Source organism: Columba livia, chromosome 2, assembly GCF_036013475.1.
Source record: "Columba livia isolate bColLiv1 breed racing homer chromosome 2, bColLiv1.pat.W.v2, whole genome shotgun sequence".
In the NCBI taxonomy this organism is placed as follows: domain Eukaryota; kingdom Metazoa; phylum Chordata; class Aves; order Columbiformes; family Columbidae; genus Columba; species Columba livia.
In genome coordinates this window covers 74,127,824-74,154,446 of record NC_088603.1, presented here as the reverse complement: position 1 = coordinate 74,154,446, position 26,623 = coordinate 74,127,824, and the positions used below count along the sequence as shown (strand labels likewise).

The 26,623-nt window shown below is 40.1% G+C and overlaps 1 long non-coding RNA gene across 2 annotated transcripts in view; it reads left to right on the top strand.

The window, feature by feature from the left end:
* The first annotated feature begins 3,695 nt into the window (after nucleotides 1–3,695).
* LOC110361881 (uncharacterized) overlaps nucleotides 3,696–26,623 on the top strand; it is a 28,048-nt gene continuing 5,120 nt past the window's right edge. Inside the window, exons 1-4 of one of the 2 annotated variants that reach the window (XR_010470308.1) lie at nucleotides 3,696–17,892; nucleotides 21,657–21,830; nucleotides 22,988–23,188; nucleotides 24,906–26,179. This is a non-coding gene — a long non-coding RNA (uncharacterized LOC110361881). The other variant, XR_010470309.1, reaches the window with a different exon arrangement.

Here is a 26,623-nt window from a genome sequence, read left to right as displayed (position 1 = left end):
TGTTGTGGGGAAAATATTTGATCACTATGTGATTTTTATGGGGTGACGGATCTCTTGAATGATGTCAGTATGCCATGAAGCCAGCCACATGAGCAGGATATCATGTTTTAATATGGCTTTGGAAATGGGAAAATAGAGGGAGAAGTTGAACACATATTGGAAACAATGTCATTAGAGCAGGTATGAAACTGAGTCACAAACGGAATTCAGAGAACTGGAATTCAGTATCTGACTTGTGGCTTATTTCAAACCAGCACCAGTTCCTTGTAAAACAGAAACAGGGATGGCTACAATAACAGTAGTATAACATCCTGCTCTTTAAAAGTCCCAATGCATTTTTTTCCAGGTGACAATACTGGAAAACCCACTCCTGTTGCTTTTCTTCGGGGTGTCAGAAAGACCAAGCAGGTAGCTAGGTAAAGCAATTGTCATAAAGGTTCAAACTAGATGAATCTCCATTTCAGGTTTTATTGCAGCCTTGTAATTTGGGCTAGGTTCTCTGAACTTTGCTAACCTTGGCAGATCTACAGGGAAAGCCTGCAAAATCTTTGAGTTCAAAGCAGGCAAAATATATGACACCTTTTGAAAGTTGGCTTTGAGTGTTGAGTTTATTTGAACTTATGTTAACCAAAGCAAATAAAAAATGGCTTGCATGAGCTCTCGCAAGGTGAAATTCCAGCAAGCGGGAGAGAATGAGAATAGACAACCTGTTTGCCAAAGAAAGTTATTTTCATTTGTGTTAAAGCGACCAAGTTGATAGAGTCCGAGTACTTTTATGTTTGATTTAAGGTAGAAATAAGGAAGATTATAGCTTAAGGATATTATGTAAGAAATATTATGCCTCTGTGAAGATATCCTGAGCAACCTGGGCTGTATCTATTAGGTCATATCACAAAAGACTGCTCTTTCTGGGCAGTTTATATTTCATTATGCTAATACCTGTGGATACTGAGGAAGAGAATAAAGCATGAGGCAGAGATCAAAATATGAGTAATTAATTAGCCATATTTTAAAAAAATATATGAAATAGAAATAAAATCTGGCCAAAATACAGTTTGTATTGGCAGAATCAATTTATGGACATCATGCTTAAATGAGGTGCTAAGGTTGTATTAGGCAAGAAATGAGTTGAATAACCAAGAGCCAGAGGTAGAAAGAGATTCCACAGATATGGAATTAAAGGTTGGATACCTGGGGGAGAGAAGGATACTTTTTTTTTTTTTGTAGTTAAAAACTCTGACAGGGAACAATAGATAAGGATGGCTACAAAGGTACACCAGAGATGACAAAACAATAATGTGGGGATAACTAAGAAGTTTGCTGATTGCACATTATTCCTGAGCAGGTACTTCACAGAAACTACTCAGATATGACATATTACTTGAGTGGAGGTCCCAGAAGAGTAAATCGCAAAATTTCCGTTTCACCTGGAAATAGTGGGAGGAATTTTAGTGTATGGATATGTCAAAGGAGGTGGGGCAGGGGACTACATATGTTATTTGTAGATCTGGAAACAGTTGCTGAAGGGGAGAGGGTGGTATGGAAAGGGATGTCAGGAGTGCAGGTACTGGAGCACACCTAATTTGTGAAAGACAGAAGTAAAGGTAAACAGTGTGATGTTACTGCAAGCCTTTAATAAGATAAATAAGGAGAGATAATATGAGTTAAATAACCAACATAATAGAGCCAAAGACATTCTCAGGAAGTGTGATTGCTGAGGCAGTGTGTTATATCTGCCAATGACCTCAAGAACTGCATTTTGTAGATACCAATCTTGCTTGTTAGAGGTCATTACGGGAGGCTTTGACTTCCTGGAAGATAAAAGGGAACAAATCTAAATTCAGTGATTTCCAAATGCAATAACCAACAGAATTTTTCATCAGTCACTGAAACAGCAATACCAATACTTTTTTAGATCTGACAGTGTTAAGTTGTAGAATGAAGTAGAAAATAACCTTGGTTTGAGTGATTTCAGTTTCAATTAAAATGAAGGATAAACAAGTACAGTTCTATAGCTAAATTTCTCAGTTCCAGATAGATTGCATTTGATACATTTAGGAACTAGCTAAAGCCTGAAGAACTCAAGAGGACTGGATTGTAAAATGAGGCTGGCTCTGAGTAAAAGGTGCAAAAAATGTCTGGAACAGGCATATCTTGCAAAGTGAAAAACGTGGAAGAAAAGTTATTATATATGATTCAATGAGGAGTATAAAAAACCCAAGTCAACAAAGAAAGCTGTATGTGAGAGTTCAGGAAGTGTATAGGTAAAATGAGAATTGGCAGGAGTCAAGCTGTGTTTGACTCTGCAAAGGAAATTAAAAAAAATAGCAAAAGGTCCTTCAGCCACATAAATAAAAGGGAAAAAAGAAAGTAGTTGGGCATGGTCCAGTACTTCATCAGATACTTTGCTTCTGTTTCAATTAGGATGCCGATTCTGAATATGCAGACATAGCAGGTTTTTAGTGGCAATGAAGGCCTGGAAATCAAGATGGCTTCAGCCAAAGTGGGAGGACAAACTCAAGGAGTTCAATATTGGAGGAAGGCTGGATCATTGTCATCCCGCCATCTGGAAGAAATTGCTAGACATAATTGCAGGCTCAAGCACAATGATTTTGATAAGACTTAACACAGGAAGGAAGATGCCGTTCAACTGGAGAATGTAGGTCTGTCTTTGATGAAGGGGCAAGGACAGCCCTGTTGGAGTGCATGCTACTGATAGCAACTATTCTAAAAGAAAGAATAGGGCATACCGTAACAGAAGAAGGAAAGAAAATGCAAGAGGTTAAGTCTAGCATGTTTTAGGTAAACCAAATCACTACCACTGACAAAAGCACTGGTATTCCTACTCATTCTTGCTTAGGTTCTAGTATGGTGTAGCATGTGAAACTGAGAAGCTGGGTTGTGGCAGACAAACTGTAACTAATAGATAAGCTAAAGGGTAGATTTAAGTGAAAAGAGACTTTTCAGACTGAAGGGAAGTTGTTATTGAAAGCTCTTAATGATTGATCTTGGAACCACTCTTCTGTACTAATTTTACCAGAGACTATCACCCAGAAAGTGGAAATGTGTTAATGAAACTGGCTGCAACAGAGTTAGGAGTTGATGTCAGACAGACTGAATACCTGGAGATCAAGCAGATCAGGGCATAAAATGAGAGAAACTGAGAGAAATAGATGTGAAATTAGTCACGGTAAAAATAAATGTGAAAAGAATTCCTGCTATAAGTTCACCAGTCAGGAGTAGCTGAAAAGGAGGAATGAGATGTGATAGATATGTGATAACTGGATGTCACCAGCACTGTATGTATGTCAGTGAAACAGCCATCCAGGTCGTAGAGCATAGCAAGCAGGCTGTTTTCAGTATGTACATGTATAAATGCTATTGTGCTCAGTTGTGTAGTCTGACTCCTCGGGTGGGATACCAGCTGAAGGCATTTCTTTAACGACAGGCATTTTTGATTTGTCGTCAAATATTAATACAGCCATTTGCATGCATTACTCACCCTGTTCTTCCTCCTTTGATGCTGAGCCTGGGATTTAGAAGAACACAGCTGTTCAATGTTTCTTAATCCAAAATTTGGGTTTGACTGTCATTGGCAGGTTGTATTTTTAAGAAGCCTACATCAAAATGTCAAATCTCATCCCAATTGAAACGCTCTTACCTGCAACAGGGTTTGTGAAGCCAGTTCACTCAGGGTGTCTTGGCATGAGAAGACACACCACTGTTATCTATGGAGAAGAATCCTTGGGGCTTCAGCTAGAGGCAGATAAGAATTGTTTAGCTTTAATGTTGTATCCTCTACCTTTTTTCTCCATCGCAGCTACCAGCTACCCATTCCTCCGCTGTCCTCTCTTCTTCATAGAACACGTTTTGTTTTCCTTTCCAGTAGTAGCTGTCAAGATAATATGTGAAATTAACGATATCTGGAGTTTATCTTTTCAGTGTTTCATTACATTTTGAGATGCTGAAATAGAAACTGTATCTGCCTCTGTCTCTCTCTCTGATGGGCAGCATAACCCCTCCCCTTGGGCTAAGACAAACTTTATACCTGGAGGTTTACAACACCAGATTCTTCAATGTACTGGGAGTTAACTTCTATTTGCGCCCTTTGTCCTCTTGGATAGGGATGATTTGCAATATAGTAAATCTGCTCAAGGCTCTTCAAAGAGCTACCTCACTGCTGGTTTTGGCTTTTCCTTTAGATAAACAGTTGATTATGTCCACCACAAATATTTTGTGTTTGAGTGAGAGTGGTTTCTTCAATAGGAAGATTAAAGTGATCAAGCCTGGCTTGTGCTGCTGTATGTCATGTAGGCTTGTTATGGGTGGGGAGAACTGAGAAATATTTTTTGATCCTTTTGTGCTTTGAGAGAGGAAGGATATCTTCTGCTTTGGCTGAAATGGCACCTGAAAGTGTCTGTCACTTTCTCTATGTTCAGGACCAGTTCCCAGTCTGATCCGCTGCTGTTGCATGCAGAATAGGTATAGCTGAGAGGAATGCAAAGGATTTCAGTTGTTTGAGAAGAGGTGGGTGGGGGCCTTCAGAGTCCGTGAATTCATTAAAATTCCATGTTGTGTTGCAGGGTAAATGCGTGGGCCTTAATATGCAGGGCTCAAACAGGTAAATACTCGAATCTTGGATACAAGACATAGCAAGTTTTTACCTGCCCTTCATCCTAAAAGCTCACCAAGTACTCTACACCCACCCAAAAGGCAGTGTTCACCACTACCTGAATGTAATGCAAACTGATAGATGCAAGCATAGGTTAGTGGTAGTAGTTCACCTTTAAATGGATATCTGCCACAAGCGTGTGCACGTGTTTACACTTCAGAAAACTTATTCTCCGTTTTGAAGAAATCGGACACTCTTCACGTTGCTGTTCTCTTTGAATACACATTGCTTTGCTGACAGCGTCCATTTGTGCTGTGGATTGTATAAAAAACTCTCAGTACCTCCAGCAACCTTCCTAAACTCCAAAAGTCACAAAGCATCCACCAGGCAATTAGTCTCATGGACTAGAAGGGCAGAGAACAGGGGCCAAAGACTGCCTGCAGGCACCCTGCCTTTGTGCACTCTCGTTGAACCCTGTGAGGTAATTTGGCCCTTTTCAGGTGCAATCTGCTCTGTACACCCTGATCCTCCCATACTGAAGCTGGTAATTCTGCTCAGAGCAATTTCACTGTAGACTTGACTCCGCAGTCAGAAAGCCCATGGCAATGCTCTTGCGACAGGTGGGGCACTGAGAGAGTCATGGTGCTCTCAATCCAGTGTCATTATCTAGATGCAGTACAATAACTGAATTTGCTCTTCTCACCTGCAAATACGTGTGTGTAAAGGTGGCTTGTGGTGGACATGAGTCAGCAATGTGCCCTTGTGGCCAAGAAGGCCAATGGTATCCTGCGGTGCATTAGGAAGAGTGTGATCAGCAAGTTGAGGGAGGTTCTCCTCCCCCTCTACTCTGCCCTGGTGAGGCCACATCTGGAGTACTGTGTCCAGTTCTGGGCTCCCCAGTTTAAGGAGGACGAGGAATTACTGAAGGGAGTCCAGTGGAGAGCTACAAAGATGATGAGGGCTCTGTGGCATCTTTCTTATGAGGAAAGACTGAGAAAGCTGGGTCTGTTCAGCCTGGAGAAGGCTGAGAGGGGATCTTATTTATACTTATAAATATTTCAAGGATGGGTGTCAAGAGGACCAGACTATTTTCAGTGGTGTGCAATGGTAGGATGAGGGGCAACGGGCACAGGCTGAAACACAGGAGGTTCCATCTGAATGTGAGAAGAAAATTCCTCACTTGGAGGGTGCCAGAGCACTGGAACAAGCTGCCCAGAGAGGTTGTGGAGTCTCCTTCTCTGGAGATATTCAAAACCCACCTCGAAGCACTCCTGTGTGATCTGCTCTAGGTTGAACCTGCTTTAGCAGGTGGGTTGGACTAGATTATCTCCAGAGGTCCCTTCCAACCCAAACATTTTGTGATTCTATGAACCCATGGTGGCATAAAAAAGAGACCAGGTACACTCAGGAGCTGTACCTGTGGTGGCTCTCACCTGCACTTCTGCAGCTGTGGTTTTCCACAACTTGTGGGTTATCTGGAGGCTCGTCCTTCAGTCAGCATTCCTCTTCTGTAGTTACTTGCTCCTTTACTGGACAGCTCAAATGTGGGATGTGAAACCACACAGCTTTAGATGTCTTTCATTTATTTCTCTTTTTACAAATAAAATAAAAGGCTAGAACAGAGCCGTGGTCATAGAAATAAAAATATTTTCTACTGTAACAAGGGAATTAAAACATCTACACAAAGAGAAAACACTGAAAGTAGAGAACTGTGTTATTCTTGTGAGAGAATGTTGGGATTAAGGTTTAAAAAAATCTTTTACTTTTTAAGGCATACAGTTTCTAGGGGTTCCAGTTACTTCAGGGATTAGGCATTTAAAAGACATTTTCTTGATCTAACTTTTTTGCAGGTCCTGAGTATTTTGAAAGACTTCCTGCACATATGTGCCAGTTATTTGATCTGATCATGGTTTTAATAAAACTATTATTTAACTAACCACGAGTTAATTTCTTTAGCCTTCTGGGAGCCAGCCACGAATAGTAGCAAGTTATTGTTTAACCTGGCTAAAGCTGAGCTCCTTCTCTTCCTTGCTAACTCCCACCATTGACAACACAATTTAAAACTGGATTTTTTTTTCTTGATGGAGTTAAAGTATTATTCAGAAAAAATCTTATAAGATCCCAGAAAGTCATGTTCATGTAACCATTTTCTAATCCCTTCAAAATTGATTACTTCTGGTAACCTGAAAAACTGCATAACTTGGAAGGAATTTTCCTGATGTACCAGGACCTGGCAGCAGAGCGGAGGAGCAACAGGTGAGATAGCAGCCACAGCCTCACTGTCACACCTGTGCTGGACATGCTGCTGCTGTCAGGGGTAATCCAGTGGTTAGCAGCTGGCAGCTTTTCCACTTTGAAGGCATTAAGAGTAGCTGCTACTTAGCACAGACATTCATAGTGACATAAAGTGTTTCAAAACTTCCTACTGTGTTTCTAATACATCTTTGAAAACAAAAAGATGCCCATGCAAACAGGACAGTGAGAGAAGAGTTTGTTGGACACGATTGCATGAGACTATTAAGTTCCGTGGTGATGTGTTACTAAAATATGTATGGCATATGCAAGAAGTTCCATTTCTAGCAAACACATTCCCCTGGACACACGCATTAGCTCTGATGTGTACTGCTCACTGAGTCAGAATTGATAGCAGGCTATAGCTTAATTTCATAGGGTTATCAGAGCTGTTGCTCCAACATAGTGGAAGCCTGTGCTGACTTAGATATTTAATCTAAATGTGAAATAAAACAACCATTTCCAAAAAGATGAGGCAGCTGTTGTGCAGTCTGTGAGTGTAACATGTGGCTTTGTTTTATGGACAAGGTGTGTAGAATTATAAAGATCTCTTGGGGAAACAGCCTTGCAAATAGCATGCACCTGAATGCAAGCAAATAGTTGCACCTGGGAACAAAAATAGCTAGGCCATGCCTACAGAAGGACTCTGGTGACATGAACAGGGGTGACATATTTCCTGGAGGATACATGCAAAGGATTTCAGATCAGGGGGCAAGTAACTTCAGACAGCTTTCCAGGCTGTTAACATGGCTAGAAGGATGAATGCAGCCTTCGAATGAGAAAAACATCAGCTATATCAGGCTGCATCTTTTGCAAAAGCAGCCTGGAAGCACTTTCAAATAACTGCATGATAAGGCATTTACTGAACAGCCTTGTAGCTGTTCCTGTTAGACACTGGAGAAAAGGTTTTTCTGTTACCATTGGTCAAAGCTAGGCAAACCTTCCAGATTCTGTGCAGTAGGTAAAGCTGATCAAGGAAACGCAAAGAATACTAATGCTGTACAACTTGTCTCAATACCACCAGGCTTTAAGTAAATGATAAACACTCCCTGGAATGGTTTATGAGTATGCAAAAAAAAAAAAAAAAAACCAAAACAATTTAAAGGTGATAAAACTCTGTTGACATGAATACCACTCAGGTAAACCACCTTGGACATATTTCAAACATAAGCCGACACCTATTTAATTTAACTTTATCCCAGATGAATGAAACAATTCACATGTAAGGCTTTGCAAACACAGGTCTAATTTGCCTGCAGACTCTGCTGTCTGACAGCTGTCCTTGACAACAACCCTACACTTTTTCAAACCAGTTCAGGAAGCTTTGCCTCCACAGCAGTGGTTGTTGAGCCTCAGTCATGAGCTTTTGAGAGCATCACTTCATCTGCATCCTGTTGCCTAGAGTCAGTACAAGTTATGTGCTCGAGGGAGCTCTACTGCTGGACTTGCTCTCATCACTGTCCCTGGAAGCTGTAATTGGACTGAGAGGCAGAAGGAAGAGGTTTTTACCAAGCAAATAGTCTATGTGAGAAGAAAGGAGCCAATACCTCTGAGGGTCTTCAAGGGCTGCTTGGGGAACCCAAAGCCTTTCCAGGTTTAGTATCGCTTTAAAGTATTGCTTCATTGTTACAGAAGAAGTACAGAGGAATGAAGCAGGGATGTAGATGACCTTTCTGGGCTCTTCAGCTGTAAGCAGAAGTCCCCTCAAGGTGCCAACATCTGTAAGCTTTCTCTCTTAATAGAGTAGAGCTGCCATTGTAGTTTCCTACTCTGAAGAAAAAACGGTACTTTGCTTCACAACAGTTTTCAATGCATTGCTCTAATCTTCAAGTGAGGCTGCTTCTGTGGTGAGTGCAGAGCTTTAATGTGTACTGAAGAACACCCTACACACTGGGAAACATCAAGGTATTTTAGCACTGTTTCTCTTGCAGTTAGCTTCACGGATGGGTGTGGATGCTAGCTCGAAATGAAAGCCTAGTTTCTGTTGTTTTCCTGGATGAAAATCTAAAGCAGCTTCAATTCTGTAGGGGAATCTGTCTATATTTCATGTCCAAGTAATGGATTTGTCTCAGGATGCTTTCCTCTGAAAAATATGTTTGTACTGAAAGGATGGAATGATGCATACATAAACAGTAGCCCATAGTCATTGCTCTCTGCACCCATTGCTCTGATGTTACTATTATGAAATGCAGATAAAACCACCAAGAATTCACTATCCCTTTAGGTACAGTGAAAAATTAAAAATAACAAAAGCATGTTCTCCTTGATATAGAGAAATTCTCAGATTAATTATTTCCCAGGGACAAGAATGGCTGATGGGTGAAGTTTAAGAGTAAAAGGGCAAGAACATTTTTAGACAATGAAGAAATTCATTTGTGTATTTCATGGAGAGCTGAGTGGTTTTCCTCTATTTGGTCTTGCTCACCTCTGCTCATCAGTTTATTATTTATTGTGTTCTGAAGGGACACAAAACCAGTCCCTGGGAGGAGATAGAAATTGAAACAAATGCAGAATTTGAAAATGTGTCTACCATAAAGAATAAATGATATTGATGCACTGGAACAGGTTTGGCTATGAGGGATATTTAGAAGCCTTCAGGAGTAGATATAGAGAAATACATTGAGGAAATTACCCCACCTTGGGATACCAAGATGGGCCATATGATTTCTGGGTGTCTCTTGGAGGTTTATTTGTAACTAATAGCAGAGTAGTCCACTGATCTTTTTAGTACTGGAAAATCTCAACCTGAGGTAGTGACATGACCCTTTTTCTTTTGATCTTTATGTTTCCTGACTTCATGGTAAGACATTTTGTCCTTGCATAATTTATTTCCTTGTCTATACCATGGGGATATTTGCAGCACTTCCCCAAACAGCTTGGACTAATGTCCTAGAATAGTGTCAATATCCTAGTTGTGTGGGGGTTAAAGTCCTGCTTACAGGCTGTGACTGCTGCCAACAAAAAGAGGGACAGGGGGGGAGCTCTGGGCCACTGATCACCCTTCTTTACCTCTTCCTGGGCTTCTTTTGGGACCAGCCACCTGGGACCCTCCAGGACAAGTCCCTGGCTAGAGTCCTAACTTCATTGCCTCTGCTTATCTCTCTCCCTCTCTCTGAACTCATCTTGGGCTTGATTCACAATTATGTTAATACGGTTCAGCTTTGGTGTAGGCATGCTGAAATCACTGATTTGGGAAAATGCAGTAAAGAACAAGATTTTTAACAGGTTTGCTTATTATATTGGTCAGTGCTTATCAGGAACATTTTTCGGCATTTTTTATCTGTATATGGTTAGTGACAAATAATTCTGATAGTACTATATGCTCAATTTCTCTTGCTGCCTATCTAATGTCAGTGACATATTTAGTCCAGAAGTTCCTTGCAAGAGCTGGTGTACTCTATGCACAATACTAAACTAAATGGAAAGAGTGGAAATGAATTGGCTATGGAACTGTGCATAACATCAGCTTGCAGTGAAATTAGTGCAGCCAGAGCTGCACAGCTGGCCATCTAAATCCTGTAGATTCGTTAATCTGCCCTAGCTGGCTAATAAAGTGTTGGAGGATTTACGTTAAAACACTGTTTTTCTCCTGTTTCCCCTTTGATTTGTTGCATTCTGAAACCTACAATAGACAATAGGACAGTAGGCAAAATATTTTTAGCATGACACATTTAGACATGTTTAAACATAGTACGACATGTATTCTTAGGTGGACAAATATAGGAAAATATGTTATACATGTAGTACATATTGAAGGTATTTAAAATATATATGCAACATAACATAGTAATAATAAATAGTATATAAACAGAGAGACACACTTGTCTATCTGTCTGCATATGAGTATCTATGAAAAAATACAGGTGAAGAAAGAAATAATTATTAATATCAGCATGTATTTGAAGAGAAGATATGGAGTCATGTGAAAATGTGTTCCATATTTATTCATTTGTATTTTGTGCTGCTGGGAAAGTAGTAGCTACAACGCACATATTAGCCTGCATAAAATATGATCCAAATCTGCTGGTGCAATATTGGATCTCGGTTCATAGGTAGGTTTCTTGCTCAGTTTTACTACTATAAAGAGACATGGCTGGGTAATTCAGCATAATTCCTATCTGGATTTCAAGTACCAAAACATATGAGTGCTTATACAGTTTGTGTGTATACAAGTAACCTAAAGTTTTTATCTTTTTTTTTACAGGGGAAGAGGGTGGGATCTGCAAATGAGAAAAGAGTGCAGGTCAGAAGACAGGAAGACAGAAAGTTGGCTGTCTCTCTTTTAACTTAAACCAGGCTCCTGTGAACACAAGAGGCTATATATGCAGATCGAGGTTACCAAGGGACATAGACACCTCTGGCTTAAGCTATTTTCCTTATTAAATTGGCAATGGAAGAAGTAAGTGGTGTGAAATTCACTAGATCAACTCAAAAGCACTGAAAGATCATGTGTGCCCTGGAAAATTAAATTGGCTTTATGGTCAGACAATGCCCAGCAGTGTAATCCAGAGACACAAGAGAACTTGGATTGTAAAGTACTCAAATTAAAGGAGTGCTTGTGTTCTGGGAGTTTGATTCTTCCTGCCACAAATGGTGTTTGGTTCTGGGACTTTTGTTTGGACCTGCCTATGCCTCTTACAAAACCAAAACAAGCAAGCTGTCATTTTTACAAAAGCCCAGATGTATTTTCATTTTTTGCAAAGCCAGACAAATAGCAATACTAAAGTATTAAAAAACATAGGTACTAAAATGTGTCAATTTTTTTCTGTTCCTTCTCCCCCTTTCTATGTTTGCCGGCTTTTCTGTGCCATTCAACTTGTTTGCTTGTAAAATCTTCCTTGGGGCCACAGTTGTGCAGACAGACTAAAACGTTTTTGACTCTGAAGGAATCCCCTGAGGTAAAATTTACTCAGATAATATCTCAGTTACTACCTAACCTGTTTGGGTTATTTTTGTACACTATAAAGCGGTAGCACCAACAAAGAAAAACGGCATGGTGCATACCAGTAGCAGTTCACTTCAAGTAACTTATGAACTCTGCTTTTGCACAAAACAACTACATTTTGTGGTTCTCTGTGGATGTCAGAAATGAGAAACTGAAATGTTTGAGGTGACCTCCCCAGTCATCCATCCAACATATCAGAGCCTTTCCGTGAAAGCAAAAATACATTTAGCTTTACTTGATCGCAGACCCAAACAGGTAAAGGATGCCATGTATACATAACAGCACAGAAGTAATACAGAGGCTGCAAGATGAATGAACTGGACAAGCCTTGCTGAGTAATCACTTTAGAACTAGCTGTGATTAGGCAGAGGGCCCAAACCAAAAGCCAGGCTCTGAACAGGCCTGGATTTTCCGATTCAGATCAAAACCTCATGGCTCTTTGTTTCTACCAAGCGTTGAAACAATTCCTCAGTTCTTCAATTTGGAAATGGATTCAGATTTGAATTCCAAAGGTGTAGCTTAGCTTTATCTCTAATAACACTGATGTTCCACAGATTCGGATTTCCAGCCATTTCTCCAGATGTGTGTTTTGAGTGGGGTACTGTTCCAGAGGGGGCTGGTCACCTGGAGGGCAGCTCCTTCTGCCTTGTGTGTTGCTGACAACAGCAGCTCTGCTGATCAGCTCTGCCAGCACTCCATGTTGGGAGAAAGAGAGGAAAGTGATAAGCAAAGATTTCTTTGCCTGATAGAGGAAAAAAAAAAAAAAAAAAAAAATATATTATTTTTTAACTCTCTGCTGCTGCAAACTTAGTAGGGACCATAAATCAAAATTTATCTGTTTTGGGATTGTGAGACAGGCCCTAAAAAGGTGGGAAAGTTCTTAAAGAGAAAGCAGGCTAAAAAAAAAGCTATTGAGCATAAGAATAGACCATGAAGAACAAGTCTGGACACATTAGTCAGAATGAATTGAATTATAGTTATGCAACTCTTAAAAATATATCAATCTGTGGTAATCTCTACAGAACTATTCTGTAAGAGGAATTTCTATTGTGCAGGAGCTTTCAGGTTGTGTTAGGAGCACTATAACACATAGTTTCATCAGTCTTCTCTGCGGTGCTGAGGTATTTACCCATCAGCTCTCAGAGGAAGAAGCCAAGGCCTGGAGAATTCCGATGACTTGATGAGATTCACTTGCTGAGCCCTGCTGGGGTGGGGGCAGGGGAAAGAGCCTACTCCTCCTACAGACTGCTTTTATGTCTCTGCACGACAAGTGACCTTCTTTGAAGGCAACACATGTGCCTTTTAAAATATAAAGTGTGTTCTTTTGGGTAAGGATGGTGCTAGCAAAGTTTTCAAGGAAAGCTACTGTCTTGGCTCTATGTTTGAACAGTGCTAGCAGGGTTCAGGAGGACCCAGGTCTTGCTTCTGCACCAACCAAGGTAAGTATCAGCTGGGTGCATTAGTAGTTGCATGTGATCAGAGGAGCAGGCCTGATCCAGTGAGGAATTCAGCTGTGAAGAAGTTGGGATTTCACATTTTGGTGAGTTTTGTTAAAAATAGGGGATTGATCCTGCTCTTGGTTTTTAACTTCCATTGATTTAAAAAGGAGGGAGAGGCAGCACAATGTGTATAGGAATTTAGACTCAGCTTCGATTTCCTTTCTTTCAAATAAAATTGTTGAACAATTCACACAGTAAGAAGATGTTCCTCCGATAAGTTGATGGTAAAGATAGGATAAACTTTATAGTTTTGTAAATAAAAAGAAACCTCCAAGGATGAAGTTTACTAAGATAGATTTAGACTAAGATAGATTTAGAAAAATTTTGCCCCAGAACATTTTTTAAAGCTGCTTATCTATCAAAGCATGTAGACAGAAATCCTTCCTGGACGAATGCTGGTGGCTCTATTGGTTCTATTTTCTCTCTGCCAGATATAAATATATTTTTTTCTTCTAATACATAGGTTCTTCTACATAGATTCTAAGCTTGTCTTTCCCCCCCAACCTCCCCTCCAATTCAGAAATGTACTTTTGTTTTTTTTCATCTTGGGAGCCTAGATTGGAAAGACTGGAACCTTCTTTTAGGATTGGCATGATTTTAGTATGATTTCAGAGATTCAGAGAATTCTCAGAGTTCAAACTATTCCTATTTGTTAATATATATATGAATTTAGGAAATAAAACACACGTCAGCACTAGCTAGCAGGGTAATGACATCCAGTTTTCAAACAGACTCAAGCACTCTGAAGATTCACAGATCATCTTGTTGAGGGCCTACAGTGTGATCCAAAGCAGAAAAGGGGTTTTTTGTTGTTGATTTTTTTTGTTTTGTTTATGATGTATTCCAGCTGATAATCTGCTTGGTGTAAACATCAAACTATTGAAATTTGCTGAACAATTAAGCTCTGATTCTGTATAACATGTAAGTATGTGTGTGTTTTAAGTGTCTTTGACCTTACACGCCTTGCTTATGTCTTTTATTCAATCAAGACCTTATGGTTGTGTTTTGTACTGAAGCTGCGAATGCTCAGTTCAACAGATACACTGACAATCTGTATGTTCATGCTTTGTTTGCTAATCAAAATGGGTTGTTTTGTTTAAAGCTGAATTAAATTCTTTTATTTTTATTTATGCTTTCAGAAGCAGCCTGAGATGTCTGTAGAGTGGATTACAGACATGGACATACTCCATATTTTTCTGTTTTTTAATTATTTGTAGCTGCCTAGATAAATTCAGGGTAAACTTCTCCTCCCTCTTGAGGAACCTGGGGAGTTCCTCAGATTACAGCTCCTCACTTTAGCTGGGTGTGCCTTCAGTTTTTAATTAACGCTGTTAAATAAACAAAACAACCAACAAACAAATCCCAAAGGGAAATAAACCACAAGAATGATGTTGAAATACTCATAAAAGCTAAACCCCAAGTCCCAGGAGATGCAATGTCATGGCCATGACTCTGCCCTTGACTTGTCCTTTTGCTTTAAGAGGAGGCGTTTGTCCCCGAGTGGAGGGGGAAAGGTGATATAAGGCTTTATGCAGGAAGCAGTGAGAGCTGCCCAGAGCTGGTCCAGGTACAAGACCGTGACTCGCAAAATCTGGGGCTGAGCATTGTCCTCTTTTTTCCAGTTTCTTGTCTGGCAAAAGGAAATGCCAATACAAAATTCCTGTAGGAAATACTTAGAAGTATTCTTCACTTCTGTGGTTTGGGAGGAACAGAAAGGTACCTTCTTGCCCCTCTGCTGTGCAAGGTTGAGAGGTGGTGCAGTTAGTAGGTGCCATGTTGAAAACAGCCAAGGAGATGTGTCTCCTCTGGCTCCCATTTCTGCCTAGGTGGATCCCAGGCAAAGCCAAAACTGGGCCTCCATCTCCTGCCAGGCCCTTAGGTCAAGAAAGTAGTTCCCAAGGCTGAATATGTGGTGTCTTAGTCCCAGAGTGGGAATAAATCCCAGTGATAATCTGGGTTTTGGTTGTTATTAGGCACACTGAAACAGTGCATCAGAAGCAATGGGCCTGAACACCGCTGAGGCCTGATTACACAACCCTGGAATAAAAGGGCAGGGTAAAGTTTCCAACTTAATAGCATTTAATTAGCTTAACTTAGAGACTTTAAAATGTCGTTAGGATGGATTTTCCTTTGTTTAGCTTCTTTTGGTGTGGCTTAGCAGATTTTAACCATCTAAAACTGACTCTTGGTTGGGAGGACCTTAGGTGGTGCAGCACATATCCTTAGTGGAATAATGAAGTGTTTACATTATGCGGTTCTATTGTGAGATCAATCAGGCTACAAGGCTGGATATATAAACAGAATCTGCAGGTGGTCCCTACATCTTCTTGCCCAGAAGACATGCTTTAATCCTCAGGAAGTAGGCAGAGTAGAGGTTCCAGGAGGCAGCCAGCCCAAGCAAAATAAAAGAACAAAACCAGCCAGAACAATGCAACGCATGTTGAGCTCATAGTGCAATCACTACAGATAGCAGCTGACAGGAGACTTCATGACAATTCACCCATCAGCTAAAATTGCCAAACTTGGGATCCTGGGATTAATGAACATCTTACTCAGGTAGTACAAGCATGAAAAGTGAGGCAGAAAGGGTGGATAATGCATCTCACGTGGCCTCTAAATGGTTCGCTCCCTTTTAAGCTGATTTGTTACCAGGCAAGATCTTGTGTGAAAAATCCCTCTCGCTCTGTGTCCTTGCATCTGCTCTGTTTTGCTCAGCTGTTGTAGTCCATAAGTATTTCTGCTCCTTGATGCTGCAAGCAACATACTAATTATTGAGTTGCTTGGATTGCAAGGTGAGGGGCAAACAGGACAACTGAGCATTCACATATGTTAGTACCTTCAGCATGAAGATTGTGCTAATAACTCCTGGGTACACAAACACTCAAGGGATGTGAGCAAAAAAGTGTAGCTCAGGCTAGTTTGAATACAGATATTAGTGAATGGCCTCTTAAAGGTTTTAGCGATGTCCTTCCAGGGCTCTGTGGAATTGAGAAAAGTTTTGCTGGAGTAAGAGCAGAAGGGTCTGACTCATTAAAAAGAAGTAAAAGAATGTTTTGTGACTATGGGATAATGAAAGAAGTAAATGTCAGTTCAGAGGAAAAACAATGATACTAAAAAAACCCTAAACCAACACAGTTGAGTTGGCTTAGATGTAGTTTGCTATAGGGTTGTTTTAATTAGACTTGTGAAGCAGGGAAATGTCAACTGAGAGGTTTTGCAGCAAGAAAAATAAAATAATTTTCAAGCTGAAACATGGCACATACTGGAATTGAGTTGTCCACATGGGTGCATTCTCTTCCTCTTTTTGAAGAGAGCACCTGAACCAGTTTAGTGAAGGGTAAAGCTCAAGATGTCTGGAGCTCTACTGTCTCTTTAGATTCTTATCTGAAGTGTATTTAAGCCTTTGGAAAAGGCTTACAGTCTCATGAGATCTTGTTTGTTCCCCTGCTAAGTGTTCACACGTTTCCTGATTATGAAATGGCCAGTCATACCTCAGGAATGAGTGGGTGGTGGGAAATGAGGACAGCTTGTTTTAGTTATTTATTTATTTTTAGTGCCTTTGCATTTCATCTTATCCAAAAGCAGGAGGCAGGTATTTACAGTGTGTAGAAAAGTGGAAAAATGCAAGTCTGCTCCTTTACTGCTAAGGTAATTCAGATGAAATTACATGTGAAGATGTGGGCAGTGTTTGTGTTTGCCAAACAAGTCCATTTTGACTGTGCGCGGCTGACCTTTTTTATAGGCACAAAGATGTTGCCCATATCCCTAGCAAGATTAAACTTGCCTGATTCCTGAGGCAGGATTTTTGTTGACAAAATTAGAAATACCAAACTCTACATCAAGACTTCTACTTTCAGCTGCTCTTAGATCTCTCTGCCTAGCTCCTGTTCTGATATGTCATTCCCTCTGCCCCGGTTTTATCGTATACAGGCCAAGATGTATGATTGGAAGGTAATGTTAATGCAAACTTTGTCCCCTCTTCCAGAGTAGCCTTACATTTCTTCTCCTATGCTAACTTATTATCACACTTGCCTATCGAATAACATTTGGTCTTTTCAAGTAATTTTAAAGGTAGCACAGTGATGGTTTCCAGTGACAGATTCCAGTGATCTCATTCATTTCTGGATCACACATATTTGGATTTGCTTCAAAGCCTGGGGGATGTTTAGATCTGAGATTCTCTAAAATGGTGTGTTTCTTCAAAAGCACTTAGCAGGAATTCCTCATTACACACAGCTTGGGGAAATCTTGCATAACCTGCAAATTACAGTCAGAATTTTGTTTTTTGCTGTGAAAATTCTTGTGTTTGCTCTTTATTTGCTTATAGGAGCATTTACAGCAGCCAAACCACCTTAGCCCAAAAACTCTATGGGACAGAAGTCGAAGATGGTTTCTGTATTACTAGTGACCTGCTCTGATCCTGCGGGAGTGAGTGAAAATTCTGCTTTTGGAGTCATGCTGGGGGAGACAGCAAAGCTAAAACTTTGTAATGTTAAATTCATGGCCTCTCTTTGTGAATTCTTGACTTCAGCACATCACAGAAGGTAATACGAGTTTGATATGGAGAAGCAAGAAAAGTCGATTTAGTCTTAGAAAACTGAAACCAGAAACAGTGTACATAGTACCACTTTTCTGAATTCCTGACATGAGTCTGATGTTTAATTAGCTTCACTGATGAACTTTAATGCAATTTGGAAAGACTTTACTTTGTTTACCTTTTTGTGTTTCTTAACCATGGAAATCTGAAGATGCTTGGCTTGTCTTAGATTAACTCATCTGCAAACAGACACATCATTCATCCCTTCCTCTTCTTCACACCCCCCCGCTTTCATCTTAATTAAGACACAGAGCAGATAGGCATTATTTCACACTATCTTCCACATCAAACAACCATTATACCAAAGTGGTGCTAGTGTGAAAAGGGTAAGTAGCATTTTAGTACTTATGTATTTCTGTAATACAATTTAAAAAGACTGAGATGTTTCGGATCATGAGGACCAAATCAGGGAATACTTAACCCAAAGGACTCCATGCAGCCCCTGGGTTTGCAAAGTCTCTAAGTTTCAGATTTCCAAAATCCAGAAGGATAAATGGTGGGGTACATGTTGCTGTTTGTTTTCCTTGTTCTTACATTCTTTCACAAATAACTGCCACTGGCTATGAGATGCGGTGCTCTGATATCCTGTGCTAGAAGATAGAAGATAGCAGCTGAGTGTCATACAGCTTTTGTTTCATCTGTGTACAACTAATCCAAACACATCTGACCAAGGAAGCACCACAAGTTTTTGCAGAGCTGTCAGTGCACTGAGGAAATCATCACATTCTTCCCAACTCCTAAGTATCATGGAGAAAAAGATTAGAGGAATGGTAGCAGATATGGGTAATTTCAGTCTTAGCAGTCAGACTGCTTCTCCTCCTAAATATGTAGTCTGTGCAACAAAATGCTTCTCTCTAAGGCAAGCTCATTCAGCAAGGCTTTTGAGTGCCATGTAGCTGCCCAAGCAGATGAGGGAGGGAAGCCAGTGTTCCCTGGAGGAGGGATCCATGTGAGGAAATATAGCACACTGGTCCTGCACCCTGCAAGCACCACCACACAATGAGCCCCTATAGGAGAGGCAGGATGTGACTTTGAGATCTTTTGGAAAACTAAAACTAGAATCAATGATTGTAGGACATGGACACATACTGAAAGAGTTAAACAAGACTTAACATGAGAAGCTATGAGACAGGCACACTGAGTTGGTGCAGCCTCCCAAAATATTCTGTTCAAAACCTGGCCTGTAATTCATAGATGCTGTCAAACCATCAACAGATTCAGGCTGAACAAGAAACTTTAGCCATGGCCCATGTATATGAAACAACTACAAGACTACAAGAGATATATAGGTATATATTCTGCCAAGACAAGACAGATACAGAAGGATTATTTAGAGGGAAGAATTGCTTTTCCATTGCCTATGTCTTAAGTTGAATTTGACTAAAGATGGGGTTACCTTTTCTATGTGGACTGTCAGCATGTGAAGAGGTGGCATGGACAGACTGGAGAAGCCTTTGACTTTCCCCTCTGCAATCCACAAGGAACTGAGTGGCTATGAAGGTACAGTGCAGTGCCCGATCCAGTCCCACATTATGACAGGTTCTTGCCGTGTCATGTCTTTGAGGGTGTCTTAGGTCTCCTTTCTAGTTCATCATGGATAAACCATTTAGGCTAAAGCTGTCCCTGGGACAGATAAGTGGATGCAGGTTAATTACTGGTAATAGCTCAATGTTACATGCATTAACAGTTAATGAGGAAAAATGGTAAGGATTTTCCACCACATCCTACAGCTGTGGAAATGTAGGTACATGGAACTGAAATGGTGAACATGAGAGCTCAAGACATATGAACGCTAGAACTCATTTTCTCCTCCAGAGCTGTTGGCAAAACCCAAGTAAGCAGAAAACTCCACAACCTTCAGCAGGCAGAGAGACGGAAACACCTATTGCTGTTTGACCCATAGTCAGTTTACTATTTTCTGCTACTTGGTCAGACTGTTTATTTGTTTCAGCTGCTTTTCAGGATGACGAGTTGTCTAAGAATGTGCTGGCATTTAACAGGAATGGAGGGTTGTCTTATAGAATGCCCAGCTACCTGAGGAGAAGTACTGAAAAGTGAGCTGCGTCACTGAGCTTAAATCTCACTCGTGGCCTGATGAGCAAAAAGAATTCGAACAATGAGTAGCATATGACTTTACATCTGTAGGTATTACATGTTGTGTGGCTGCACTGAAAGGGATTACCATGAAATTAAATAAAGTTCTGATAAGAGGGCTGGGTCAAAGAATCAGCCTGTCTATCAGGGTCCATCATTTTTAGACTCTTCCTCACACTGGTGATTTTAACTCTTGTAGTAATTTTGTTAGCTAAACAATGATGACTACTCAAGCAATGAGGTTTATGGCCCTCAAGAAATAAACATTAAGAAAAATTATGAGCATACTTTCAAGAGATGGGTGAGTCAGGCTCTGTAATTACAGTAAGATCTCTTTGCATGTAGGTAGGTGTTATGAATTTGGATACAGGAACTAACTCTTCCAACAAAATTCTCCTGCTGAAGAACCAGGAAGAAGATGTATAAATGAAGGTGATAGACTAATGTCATCTGACTTCTTTGTTTGTCAGTCGCACTATGTTAACTCCCTTTTTGCTTTGAGTCCGAGCAGGTTTAGGGGAGGGTGCTGTGATCAGTACCACAGATGTCACTTAGAGTCGCCACAACATAAAAGCACTGCTGCACCTTCTCTGAAGTGAGAATAACCTCCCAGCTGTTTCTGTTCTTGTTGGCTCTGATTACAGTGGGCACAAAATCATTCCCCATTTTACAGAAAAAGGATTCTGCAGTGCAAAAGGCTGTACTGACTTCAAGTTATAGTGTATTAACAACTTCCTTCCATCATTTTCCCTGTAAACACAGTTGCCAACTCTCAGCCTTAATCATGAGGTGCACTCAGTTTGTCTCCACCTCCTGCAGCCCCTCCAGAGCACCCCCAGAGCACGTATTAACAGCCCAATGCCCTGCATTCCCTTTGCGTTTAGATTGTGGCTGGCATGAGGTCAGAAAACAGGAGGAATGACCCTGGGAGAGGGGTCCTCTGCCCAGGCAGTAACATGGCCCTGAATGGTGGTCTCCTGCACAGGACACACTGATCCAGGAGGGACCCCTGCATATGACTCTCAGCACAGGATTCCCCTCAGCTGACCCAGACTCACACTGGTTGTCCAAAAAGGATGAGAGGTCTGAATGAAGTTAGCTGTGGAAACTTGGATGCAACTAGCATTACTTGTGGCTTTGTGATTTTTAAATGCAGGGTGTATATAGAGTGGTGGAGTGGCTGGGAAATTATGGTAATATCGCCCTTTTTCAAAGAAAGTGCCTGTCCTACAGAACAGTGATTTGCTCCAAGATTTCCTCTGAATTAAAAAGAAAGGAGTCTGTAAGCCTTTCTTTAAATACAAGAGAAGAACAGGTGAATAAGTATGACTTAGGACAGAGATGACACAAAAGATAGCATATTTCAAAGGTAGTTTAATTTGTCAGTTGATGGTTGTTACAGCTAGGTGAGTGCCAGTGAGGACACTTCTGTCACTCTGAAACACTTTACATCCATACAACTAAGGTCTTGTGATGCATCAGGTAATGACAGGCTGTCCAGCTGTGTGCTAGCACAAGAACAGTTGTGGTCAGAAATATTCTGAACCTTTAGCTTTTAAAACAATTTTTGAATAATCACAGATTCAGACATTGGACTCTTATTTCTGTTACTTGCAGATGGCATAGTTTTCTTAGAAGATCACCAGAAGCGGAGAGAAAAGAATCATAGCTTCATGTGAACCTAGCCAGTCCACAGGTAAATAAGATGTACAATTTTCAGTAGACGAAGGAGCCAAATGAAGTGATGTGGCCAGGATCAGCTCAGGCTACCTTTGATTCTTGATCATTGGGGTAAACATATAGAGGAGTGTTAAGATTGTTTTGATGTGAGCTTGCAACATGCCATTTGGCTTCTTACTGCTTAAACCTGGTCTGCCTTGGCACTTGTTTTAAACAATGTGAAAATGTAGGTTTGATGGCCATTATCATGATTTGCAATAACCCTTTAATTGTTGAGAACAAAGTACATTGGCAGTTTTGTTCTTGGAAATACCTCATCTTTTTTCTGGTGTAACTGTATTAGGTCCTGTTTGTATTCTGACTCACTCTGGCAATAAGAAACATTTTAAAAATAATAAATGCATAGTAAAAGAAATACCAACAATTATTTTAATACACAGTTAATTACGTGACTAGAATAATTAGATTCTCCTGATCGTTCAGCCCAATTTTTTTCAGTAGCAGTGTAGTTTAGCATATACTGAAGAATGTTTTCTCCATTTAATACCCTATATGAGTGGAAAGAAACAAAAAAGTCAGAAGATCTGTGTTTGGTGTTGTTTGGGTTTTCTTTTTTTTTTTTTTTTTAATTATGCAGGAGCATGTGTGCAGAAGCCCTTTTACAGTTAGACAAATGTTGTGAACTTTGTCAAACTTCCTTCACGTGTTCTGCCTGGGTTCTGGTTAACATTTATGGCTGCTGCCATTAAAGTACAAAGCTGTTCTTCTCATGTACATATCTTTCCAGCAGATCAGTCTGTTAAATGTGAGTTAAAGAGAATTCTTCAAGATAAGAGTAATCAATAAACCATGAATTTGTCTCTGATTTCTGTTGAATATAAAAGTGAAAGCCTGGCTTAGGGAAAAAAAAAAAAGTAAAACAAAAGTTAGCTAAAAATGTCATTTTACAAATGACGACCCACCTTATGCCTCAAACCTCAACAAAAAACTCCCATGGATGTGTTGTTGTGATTAAAAGAAGAACATTTATTAAACATCCTTGATGTCTTGGGATTTAGAAAGAAAGCATTAGACTGCGTGAACTCATGGAGATCACCACAGCTCTTTAGACAAAGTTCTCAAATCTTTAACGCTGAATTAGGACTAAAAAAACAAAACGAAAAACCAGCACAAACCCCCACCACCACTAAAAGACTATCTTTTTCTCTGCCCCTACTACAAATATCTACTAACTGCAGGAAATAAAACCACCCTTTATTTTCTTGTAGGGAAAGGTGGGTGTGGATTTTTCAAGATCGATTCTTGATCTCCTGGACAAAAGCCAGGGTGGGGAGCATGCTTACTGCTGCACAACACCCCAAGCTTATAGCTGCTTTAAGAAGTTATGCTAAATGTTTATGTGGAAAGTCCTCCAATCTGAAGAAGGCTACTGTTGAGAGAAAGCTTCCCTACATGACCTGAGTTCAGAGGTAAATGCTCCTTTGCACACTTGAGCATGATATCCTCACCTATTTTCAATCTGTGCAAACATGAAGATGGACATATTACTTTCTTCTATAAAATTGATTAGATTTTCACATATTGCCTAAAAATGACTAAGTCTCTGAAACAAATTACGCAAGTGTAAATTAATGCAACTCCAGTAACAGCTGCACTGATTTATACCTGCAGTACTATGGCCTTAAAGCATTCTTTTTCTTTTCCTTTCTTTTTTTTTTTTTTCCCCCCCCTTAGGTGTTTAAGCCTGTAGCCTACTCTCCAGAGATATTTGCATGAAATTACCCTTAAAACATTAGATTATAAGGACTTGGGAAATCAGTTTTACACTAGAACAGTGTGAAATTTCCATTACAATGGAGAAAATGTAAATATTTAATAGCTACTTTCATTACACAGATATGTGTGGTTCTTACAGTGCTGTTTCCCCGTGGGGGAAGGAAAAAGTTGCATAAGTTTTTAAACTGCAGAACTATGAACATGTGCAGTGAAATATCAGTTGAGAGATTTGAAATCCATTTATCCTTTTATCTTTAAACAAAGCAAATAAATTAAACACATGTACATTAATATAAAATTATGATCATGGAGTCTTTGAAATCAGTGGCAAAATTCCCATTCTGTAATGATGAAAGCCAACACACAGGATAAAAAATAGTAACAGGCGATTTGGCAAAAATCTCTGTTTTCCTCCTGGGACTAAGAAGCAGCAGGCTGAAAGTACTATCACTCTGTAGCAGTGTTGGATAAAAGGCACACCTACAATAATATGATGACTGATTTTCTGTGGAAAGTGTTGTCTTACAGAAAATTATTGCTTTTTTTTCCCACCCCCACTAAATACACTACTTTTTTTTTTCTCTCTCCTCTGTGAAAGATGTTCTGTATTTAATTCGTTTTTTTTTAAACTGTTGTACTTATGGAGAAGATGGTTGCCATTGGGCATTTGTAGCTTGGGAGATTAACGTTCTTGTTCTCTTGGATGAATCAGGCACATTTTTAGGCCACCTTTGGTGTTACACAGAGTGCTACCTCCACATCCAAGACCTAGTCTGACTGCGAAGCTTGATCAGGACTACAGACTTTCTAGAACACAAGGATTGAATCTGGTCCTAGGGATAGCTCTTTGCACTGAGAGGGGGGCTGGACAGCTAGTTTAAAACAGACATCTTTTATATGGCTAAACTTAGGTAAGATGAGTCCCAGTATTAGCCTCTTTGGGGTTTCTCCCTGTGTTCCTGAGGGGAATGCATTTAGTTGAAAAGCAGCCAGCTCACTCACAGAGAGTGAGGAATGAAGTGACTTGAGGGATGGAGGATCTTCTGATCAGCAAGTGTTTTTTACTAAGGTTTTATCTAGATTTGTGGGGAAGGGACTTCAGTAAGATTGTAGCTGGATTGAAGATGCAGAGGGAAATGTGAATAAAAGTGACACAGCTCTGTATTTCTTGGTTTACTACCCTCAGGAAAAGTCTCAGTACCAGCCCTTTCTTGAGGCATTTGGGTGAGTCAAACTAGTCCAGTTTTCTAATGTATTATTTGTTGTAAATTAACATCTTCTCTGTGGTACCACCTTAAGGTCTGACCAGGTCAGGAACTCACTGTGCTAATCATAAACATGAAGCAAATGACTTTTCCTGTTTCAAAGACTCATTAGAAATTTTCAACAAATTCTTTCTTTGTGTTCCAGTTCTCCAGTGAGTGTTTACTGGCAAGAATGTTTAAGAAAACTGTGAGTGCTCAGCTCAGATGACGAATGCAGAACTGTGACTTTCCCACCAGAAGACAGTTTTTAGAAGTTAATTCATCAGGGAAGAGAAGCATAATATTCCAGATGACCTGCATACGTAGCTTGAATTGCAAATACCAGCTAGTCACAGCAAATTGTTCACATGCTCTGTCTGAACAGGGCAGGGAATACCTGTGAGTAAGCCACAGCCTGCTTGTGGGCAGACCAGTATAAAAGGTAAAACCTAATCTAAATTTCTCCTTCTTTTATAATGTGATTATTCATTCATTACAGATCAAAAAGTGAGAATGGCCAAGCTTCAGATGCCTGTGGGCACTTGTTACTGTCATCGTAATGTTAAAAGAGACAAAGAAACTGCACAGTAGATGTGAAAACCCTTCAAGACCACAACTTGCCTTCTGTTTCCCTGTGTGAGGAAGATAGTGGGATTTTTTTGGGTCATTGGGAAGAACTTAACCCAAGGATTCCAGTAATTGTAGCAGAGCATCCCCTGAGGAAGTCTTTGTGTTTTCTGAAGTCCAGAGTTAAGAATATAAAGGTTATGGTGAAATTTCAGGTTTGCAGAACATGCTGTGTTTGATGTCCTGCCTAGGAGAGTGGGCTTCCTACTGGTGACATAGATACTGCTCTGCAGAGCCCAGTCCCTGAGCTTCCACCCACTTACTTGGGAATTTCTACTCTTAGAATGAAGCCAGCATCAGATGTAGCTTCTAGGAGAGCATGGTCTTCTAGGCAGTTATTCTAGATTAGGTGCACCTATGTATATAATTTATTAATATATGCTTGTTTTTTTTATTTCTTCTCTCCCTCCCAATCTTGCTATTCCTTCTCTACAGTGTCTAGATTGCAGATCCAGTCTTTGGATGGAGTCTTGACCAGAATTTTGGACTCCTAACCTGCCATGCTTAATGCCTTTACTCCAGTTTTCCAGCAGTATTTTTTTTCCAGAAAGAATTGTGTTGTACCATAGCTACAACAGTCATTTGTATGAGTTGTGTTTGGTGGAGTGCATCTCTGAAGTAGCCTATGGATGATTAGGTATCCATGCACCACAGACCGAAGTTAACCCTTTTGCATATGTCATAGCTGACCAAATAAAACAGTGTCAGACTGTGCAAGCCCAGGAGCTTGTGTGATAGAGCTTGGAAAGCTATGAAACACATGGAAGAATTCATGCCATACAGAAATCCACTGTATTTCTTCAGCTCTTTCAGGTAGGTTACAAACACTTCTCTCCTATATTAATCCAGAAATAATCTATCCATTGGCATAAAGATTGAAAGATTTTACAGTGTCTTTAAAATCTCTGCTGCAGAAAATCAGAAGATGGCTTTTCTACTAGGGCAGCCAATGATATCTGTCTTTCTCTGAATGGTGATGTGTTGTACATGGACACAGTTCATGTTCTTAAGCTGAAGGATAATAGTTCCTCCAGATGGACTTTTGCGTTAGTGTTTGAAACTCCACATCAACATTCCTCTGGAGCACATGACAGATAGTTAACTAAGGACTTTTCAGGCAGTGAATTTGGGGGTTTAGCTGTCTATTCCTCATTCTCAATTATGTGATTTTTCTCTTCATAATCTCTTGCATGGTAGTTGGGTACAAACACAGGATCTCTGTACACTGAGGAATAAATCCAGGTGCACATTCTATAA